This window comes from Polyodon spathula, chromosome 8 (assembly GCF_017654505.1).
Source record: "Polyodon spathula isolate WHYD16114869_AA chromosome 8, ASM1765450v1, whole genome shotgun sequence".
Classification (NCBI taxonomy): Eukaryota; Metazoa; Chordata; class Actinopteri; order Acipenseriformes; family Polyodontidae; genus Polyodon; species Polyodon spathula.
In genome coordinates, this window is record NC_054541.1 from 8,621,405 (window position 1) to 8,630,911 (window position 9,507).

A 9,507-nucleotide genomic window follows, 5' to 3' on the forward strand; every position below is an offset into this window, starting at 1 on the left:
ATTTTAGTTACATCTCAGAATATTGCCTTGTAAGGAAAAAAAAAATTATTTTCTTCTGTCCTCTAGGAGAATACAAGCCTTAATAAACAATGTCTATTAGCAAGCACCATGTTAGTTCTGTTTTTGTTGTCTGATTTGAAATGTCACAATTTAAAAAAAAGGAAAAATGTTGATTAGGTGCCATGTTCTGTGTCCAGCGCCTGGCAGGATTATGGGATGTGTGTTGATTGTAAATTCTGCACGATTTGCTGCAATGCTGGTGGAGGTGAAACCTGCTGATTGGGTTGCAACACAAAGTTCATCGTTGGGTCATTCGATCTGCTCCACTGTCCATCACCCTGATAACCTGCAGGGGGTCTCCTCAATGCAAGCTGCAAAGCCCTACATGCCTGAAGATTAAACCCATAAGAAAGCAAAATAACAAAGACATGTTTCATATTGTCTTTGACGGAGTGGCATTGGCTGCCTGTTTGCTCCTGGAATTATGAGATGGTTTGCTACAGCACTTATCTGACTACAATTTATCCTCCTCTACAAATGTTTGTGAAACGTCCCTGCTGAAAAGATCACGTTCCAAAACCTGGATAGACTTAAAATTACTATGGGCCTGGACTTTTGTAAGGCAATCTGTATTGATTCTTTTTTTAGGCACTGGTCCCTTGGTTACTGTAAGAATTGCCAGCTGATTATTATAAAGCTCAGCAATCTTAGATGTCGAGATTATTATCTAACAGTGGCTGCCCTTCAGCTTGGCACACTGAACTTCACTGTGGACACCATGATTAATTAAATACCCTTCTTAATTAGAACTGGCTACATTTCAAACACTGGAGTAAAGCTGACTTACAATACAGGAAGCTACAGAAACTTGGAATATATTTTGTTTTAAAGCAAGGAGACCATTGGCAATGTTGCTAGTTCTAATGAAGCGAAAAAGTGATTTTAAGATCTTGGTTAGAACTAGGAAGGCTTTATGTTTTAAATTGATCTGATTAGCATAGATTTAAAATTCATCACAGATGTGCGATCAGATCCACAGGGCCACCCTCTTGGTCACTAGAGTAGATTGTTATAAGGTTTTCAGCAGCTGCTATATGTCCTAGTTAAAATGTTATGTCATTGCCTATTATGTCATGATAAGTTTGACTTGCATGTTTGATACATTTATGGTGCAGCGGCTGGTAACCAAAAACTGCAAGATAACAGTGTTGGTTCAGGAACAGTATGGACTTGTTTTACAAGCAAGGCAAATAGTGGATTGTTGTCAGGGCGGAGGGATTCCTTATGAACTAACATAATATTACAGTTTTTAAGGCAAATCTGATATCTGAATAGTCCATATCAGCTTCTAGACAGTGTTATACAGAAGTTTACTGCATTCCTTACAGAATAAACCATAGATTTGTGCTTTGGTTTATGGCTAATACTGCCCTCTTGTGGCAGGAAACGATTTATAATTCTGCGAACAGGCGTTTAAATGGCAGAAGGGCGACTGGGTTATGGTTATGAACCTAGGAAAGAGGGGAGACTCAAGTCTTTGCAGGGGTCAAGTGCATGCATGCCAGACTCGGTTATTTGAAATAAGCGTTTGTTTGAATTATAAGATTGTTACCTAAACGGTCCCTTACCTAGTTAACAGACGTGTTGACTACTAGATTAATGTACCTCTTCTTTGGTACCCCTTCTTGTTCAATCATGAAAAACAGATCTTGCTAAACCAAACAGAGTAATTCCTGCCCCCAATCTCAAATATGAGTTCAATTAAATGGTAGTTGTACCTCTTCTGATACTTGTTATTTGCATGAGCACGTTTTTGATCATTTACGTTATTATATTTATCATGTAATCAAATAAACTACAAGATTATATCTGAAGAGTCTTCCGGAAGCCGTTACAGTAGTACAGTATTTCATGTGAGATTTCGAAATGTCAAATTTTGTCATTTTTATCAGTTCTTCCTTAAGAATATGGAAAACAACAGAGTGGCGTGTAATTTAATATGTTAATGTATCATTATTCAGCAGGTTTCATTCGATTTTATGAAGCAAAATCTGTTAATTCTATAGGGTGATGCAAATGTTTTGGCCATTACTGTAAATAATTGATGACACTAGCCGTCTGTCAAAACGCATTAATTTAAAAATGAAGTATTATAATGTCTTAGAACATATTTCTAAAATATTTAAATAGAAACGAAGAAGAAATACGCAGCCTATTTAAATCCATGGTACGTCAATAGTTTATGTACGGTTTGCATACCGTAGTCTTCTGAAAACTGAAATACACCACAGTAACACACTATATGAAAACAAATTTGAGGAGCATTTCTGACCAGAAGAGGGAGCGCGTGTCTGACAATTGATGAAATAACATTATGCATTTGTAGTTTGAACAAAAATCATCGTCGCTACATTTAAACCAGACAAGATTACAGTACAGTAAACACACACACACACACACACACACACACACACACACACACACACACATAATATATATATATATATATATATATATATATATATATATATATATATATATGTGTGTGTGTGTGTGTGTGTGTGTGTGTGTGTGTGTGTGTGTGTGTGTGTGTGTGTGTGTGTGTGTCATATATAGTCATTTCAATTTTCTCTTTAACTGTATTGTTATTTTGTTAACTGTAGAAGTTAAATCTAATCTAATGTATCAAATAAAAGAAATACAGCTTGTGTTGAGATTTTTACTTTTTTAAGTTAATTTGGTACTTAATGGGTTAACCCAGGCGTTGATGACGAACCTATATGTATCACACATTGAGCATGCGCGATCTGTGAAACGGGTATGTTGTGCAGACGGCGTTGAGTTTGGCTGGAAAGGTAATTTAGGAAAATTGGAATGGAAAAATTTGTCTGACGCCGTGTTGCAATATGGATAGTATTTAGAACAGAAGGCGAGCAGTAGATATTTGAGTGGGCATGTAATCGAAAAGTCGTCAAAACTTAAATGTTCATGTTGTTTATTGTTTTAAAAGCAATCGGCGGTGGCGCTAGATTAACATTTACGATCTTGGAATAAAACGGAATTGAAGTGTAATTGTGTATAACTGCAATGATAGTAGGGCACTGACAACATCGATGTTATGAAATTCTATAGCTTAAAGACGTAGAGGAATATATTTAGAAATACAACTTTTAAATAAATAAGTACAAATGATATTGGTGTCTCAAAAAATATATAGGTGTAATACGCATAGAGTAAATGCGTAGAGTATAAATCAAACCGACCAATATCTATATAAACCCATTAAACCCATATATATATATATATATATAAAAACCGGTAGAGTTCAGTTTCTTTTTTCTTTTTTTTTTTTTTTTTTTTTGCATATAAAACTTTTAGTGTGATTTATTTTTAATTAACTTTTTTTTTTTTTTTAAATTAACACCTTCTGAATTATATCCATAAAGCACCATCTGTAACATTAGCAAATTAAAAGCAGCGCTTCACTTGGCTGTCTTCATTGAATCAGTGCTTGGCATTTAATACAGTTTATAAGTGATGATTCCCGTTGAAATATTACTGTCAAATTTGTATGTATGTATGTTATGTCACACCAATAACAACACTGCCTGATGGTTTGATAAGATCGTACTCAAATGTCATGTTTTTGGGCAATCCATCCATAACTTAAAAAAACACTAAATCAAAAAGTCTAAGATCAAACTTCAGATGATAGATGTAAATTAGTTAATTTAGGTGCGGAAATGCTCTTATAAGAACCGTTTCTTAAAGACTAGGGTTTTGTGCGTTCTCTAGAACCATTTAATCCAATAGAATGCGAGAGGTGTTCCAAATTGAACGCTTAATTGGAACCTCTAAATATGAAGCATCAACATATCAAAACCACTATGGTTGTTTTGCGCTTCGTTTTTATACTCAGCCCAGTATATCGATCCCTAGTTCAAGACTAAAGAAAGGAACCTTCTTTAGACGATCACCGGTAACTCTTCTTGCGATTAGATGTATTTTTTCTGTAACGGTAATCTATAATGTGTACATAGTTCAGAAGCAAAGCCTTAACCTGCAGCCTGTGTGACGTTCTGAAGATCAGATGGTGTGATTGCTGCGATACCATTGGAGTGAGTTTGAACAGGGAAGCAGTGTTGGCTTTTCGTCTATACTAGCGTTGGGTACCAGGGATGCTAATACTGGGTATAGTAACATGAAGGGAAACTGTTTTTAAAACCTTGATAAGCACTCTTTTGACCTTTATACCACGCAATGCCCCACAAAAACACCTGTTCCTTGAGAGTCCTTCTGGTCTTAGTCGCTTTTAAAACCCTTTGACAGTATCATTGCGCCGCTGATGTCATCTAGTGGTAGCCACGGGTATTGAAGGTCTTCCTAGGTTTCTAAGGTATGTCAATAAACCCGTTAACGTGCAAAAATAATGTAGCCCTGTCTTTTAAAATGAATGAATAATTAAATAAATAGAATGCATGCAGTAGTTTAAGTATTTTGCTCAATTGTATTATGCAACACTAAATGTAAATATTACATATTTCAAAAACATGTATGACTTTTTAAAAAAAATATAACTGGTTCAATTTCGGAACTATATACTTCCAATAAATTCTGCAATCCCGTCTTTTGAATTTCTCAGATATATCTATATGTGTGTATCTGTGCACACATACATTGATTGGGTCGATATATAGGTCTGTTACATTTATTCTAAACGTAAACATTTTGCTACATGAACTACAAACTTCACCTATACGGCTGACCCTGAAATACCCAGTCATTTTTTGGCTCAAGCCCCATTGTGCGATGATGCAGCGTGGTTTTCTTCATGATGAGCCGCAGGTTGGGGATAAGGAGTTTCGGCAGCACATTAGATTAACTAATCTAATTCACATCAGGACGCTTCTTGGTTGGAATGCGATTCGAATGCATACAGTGCCGTTTACAAGGGCCAGTTGCTATTCGAATGTGTGTTTCTTGGAAAGCGGTCGTTAGTTGTGTGGCTGGATTATGAATCTCTTAAAAAACTGATATCCTGACATCAGGCCCTGTTGAGACAGCTGTCACACCACACCACACTGCAATAACATTAATCATTTTATGGGTGACATATCTTGTATTTTAAACAGCTGAAAAGTTCACTTTGGACACAGTGTCACGTATATATATATATATATATATATATATATATATATATATATATATATATATATCTACTATATTATATATATATATATATATCAAGTTGTGACGACGCATAAAAAATTTAAAATATGTCGAGATTATTTTTTATTTTAACTGTGTAGTTCTTACGGAAGCAATACACAGTTTTAAATTAATAGCGTCTTAGATACAGATTCACTTTCTTCTGTGCACTTGTAATGCATTTCAACCAGGTCATTCACCTTGCATTGCCATTGTATTTGCACGCGGCTTTTGATAAGTTAATGTATTCTTTTCTGACAGTGATATAGCATTTAAGGTCGTATACCTACATTACAATTTAAGGTGGTACTATTTCCTATGAATCTATTGTAATTCCGAAAGCATTTGAATCGGCAATTATTTGTTGTCCCTTTAATTATAATTTTGAATAATACAAGCAAATAAAAAAGAAAATAAATTAGGGCACATGCGTTAATTACATAAACGTGGATTGGAAATGTCTGCAAAATTCTTCTGCTGAAGTTTTCCACACAAACTTGCAACCACTATTCTCAATCATTCTTTGAGGGCACAACCTGTTCGCGAGGTACGCTGCCCTTCTCGGTTAAATATAACTCCCGACAACAGTGCCTTGCAGCGCTGCCTGTAGCGCCATCTGCTCCTATTCACAGCAAGCGAGGGACTGAAGCACGCAGTGTTTCATAACCCCATTTCAGTATATTGTCCAAGTGCAAAATGTACATCAGTTTTAGTTTAGTTTTTTTTTTTTTTGGTCTAAAATCAAAATCTTAATGTTGCCCGTCCTACTTATATCTGAGTGTTTCTTGACAGACCTATCGTATATTTCTGTCTAAACCCGGACATGGCTGGATCAGCGATCGTGGCACAGGTTTAGAGGGTTTTTTTTTTTTTTTTTTTTTTTTTGACCGGGGTACCCAATTTCATTCGCGCAGTTGGCTTTAACTGGCGAAACAGGGAAGTAGAGTGAATGAAACATGAAAGGCATCCAGTTTAAAATGTGGTTAGAACAATATAGGACTGAGGGGGGCGACTTTATCCACTGCGTATTTTTTTCCTGAGTCTTTTTATAATGTTTTCATGACTCTTTTAGTTCAGTATAACATAGTTTGCGCTTGAACATTTGCAAATCCGTGTGCAAAGCACCGTCTCCCATATTATTAGTTTGGGTATGTGTAGTGTTTTGATATACGTGTAATAAACAGTCCAAGCAAATATGTATCCATCAATACATTGCATTAATTGTTTATTTAGAGTGGTGATTGCAAAGACACACATTGTTTTATAACCTTTATTGAAGGACACACATGGAAATACGGTGTAATTCATGTTAGTATGTAATGGTGTAATTCAAGTACACTTCATAACGCGTAGAACTGAAATACAGTTACAAAATAGAGTGTTACAAAATGGAAGCCTTTGGACAAAGTGCTCTGCACGCAGAGCCAAGAGCTTCACGCACGACCTCGTTTTCCAAGACATTCTTCAGCGCGCTTTCAAAAGCAAACTAACTGGTGTCAAATCTTATATCTCAAATGTATCTTACACTGCCCTGACAAAATATAATGGGCACGCCCAGTAAAGTGGGAGAATGTGTCTAAAGTCATGTCAAGTCCCAGCTCCAGATTCACCCCACACAGATGGGGGGTGAGAATAAAGCACAGCTCGCTTTGCTGCCCAATCCACAGAACCACATGCATCTTAATCACTGTGCATCCAGTCCTGTAGGGAAAGCTGCCTCAACACGCAGCGCAACATTACTTTGCAAATCCTTGTTTACAGGTTGGAAAGACGCATGGCCCATTCCAGCATCTTGCATTAATATGTTCCGGGCTTGTCTAATCATTTAGCAGTAATCGGTAGCAGTCCAGCTGAGAAAGCAGTGTTGCATTGTTACAGTACAAATACATTCCATTTACTTTTGCTGTTTGTACACAAAGTGATGAACAGTAGAGTTGTGTTGTATTGCGCGTTGTCCCTAATGTGGCAATGCTTTACTTTTTGTGTGCGTGTTTGTTCTGGATATGAAATCTGAGAAAACGGGGTTGCTGGTCGAGACTTGTTACTTGGGACTTTTTAATTGCTTCACATCTGAGGAATCAAATGCAGGTGTCTGTAGAATGTTCTAATTATAAACCCGTAGTGGTTTTGTGCAGAACCCGGTATGCCTTTGCGACCCAGTAAGATTTCTAAATGAAAACAGCTGTAAATGTAAACGCTACTGTTAAAATGTACAGGAAGCCGCACTATGCTGTTCTTTATATAAAGGTATATGTGTGTGTGTGGGTTTCACTATACGCTAATGTTTTAATCTGTTCCATGCGGCACTACAACGTTGAAAATGCCTGCAGTCGCATCCTTATTCTGCAGTGCAGCATGGAAGGATTCCAAAGTAATATTTGGATTCCAGTTTTAAGCCTAACTCAAAGAATGATCAATGCAGATATTCCATTCGATGAGAACACATGTATGTCTTGTATGCACTTTGCACAGCGGCATCGCAGTATGGATTTGAGACATTCATTAATCTAGTGTGTACATTGTAAAAATAAATTTATTTAAATTTGAGTAAGAAAACCAACATTTTGACATATGGTGTGTGTGTGTATATATATATAACTATGAATGACGTAGATTTACGTGGTCCTAGAACAATAGTTTTACCAATTACAAATAAACGTCAAACGTAAGGTTGTTTAAAATAGTAATACATTGTCCTCGTTCGCAAATTTAGGCCATGACTAACCTAATCGCGCTTTTCATGAACATAATTTAGAATAAAACTTGGAAACTAAGGGCCCTACTCTGACTTGGTTTACGCGCTATTTGCCCGCAGGTAGAAGGGCTTGTAATCCCGTACAAGCCCTTCTTCCAGCGCGTTAACCAAGCCAGAACAGAGCCCTTAAAGTATTATCAGTACAAGTGTCAGGTGCTCCTACAAATGTGGCAATTGGTTTAATTTCATTATTGTTGACTTCTGTATCCACAAAAGGGCGCATACACTCTGATATGCCGTACATCGGTTAAATAATGAGATCGTGAATAGTTTAAATCAATGTTTATTAATCCTGTACTAATACATTTTTTTTATTAACTGTATTTTGAACCGTTAGTTAAAAGCCACATTTGAATACGATAATTGGATATCTTAATACAACTAAATATATACATCTACCTCATATAGGCTACAGCAGTTAATGTATTTTAAGATGCACGTGAACTATTATATACATACTGCTGTGCTGCGTTTTCACACCAGTCAAACCTGTCAAACTGCAATCGTTGGGTGGCGCTGTGGCGCGTCGTTGTAACTGCGCAGTTTAATAGTGTCCTGTAACTTTAGAGTGGGGAAATAAACTGATTTTGTGATTTTGTGACAACAGTTTTTGTGAGTGCTAAAAATGCACATAAAGGTACATTTAACGATATGTCAATTGCAATAATATGTTACAGCAACTAACATCAACACGCTGTTTAAAGAAACTGCATTCTGCATAGAAGTCCTTATATAAGCTGCACATAGGCGAATATGCAACACAGGGATTTCATTTGATGTAATTATTAAAACAAAAAGAGGAAGCGAGCGACTGTTTTATTCATCTGACATAGAACTACATGTACTTTTATTGTCATAAAAAATCACTTACACGAGCTGATTGTGTAATAAAATCTATATTTCAAACACATAAAAAAATCATGTGAATTCGGAAATATGAAATGCGTCATGTCTAAAATTGTGCACCGCTTTTTAAATCGATTGCCGAGCCTCAACGTGTATTTCTGATACTTCATTTATTTGACAAGATCCTTGTTCTATAAAGTGACTCGAAGCAAGGGATTGAGCTTTCTAATTACCCTCTGCGGCTGCGCTTAATGAGCAACGCGTCTAATTCATTGCATACTCATTAGGGCAGATACAGCAGGGTGAAACGACCAGCACGATTCATTCGATAAATATCGGATTACCTTCATTTAGGGGAAAAAAAAACTGTATACAAACGAAACTTGGCAAGCTAAACAGAGTCTCAGCTAAATAAAGTACCCCGACTACCTACCTGAACACTGCAATGATATATTATGCTATGCATTACTAAATCGTTTTTACACAGTATATTTCAATGTAGCGCCATTAGGTTTTAATTGTATAATACTTATTTAATGTCATTGTGAAGTTAATGTGTCTCCTCTCTTGGCATTCACCGCGTGCCTTAATTGTATGGACATTAAATCAAGGTCCGCTGTGAACACGCAGAGCGGGAACCCGAAAAGACACTCCTCCTCCTTCTCCTTCTCCCCCTCCTCCTCCACCTCCTTCAAGTC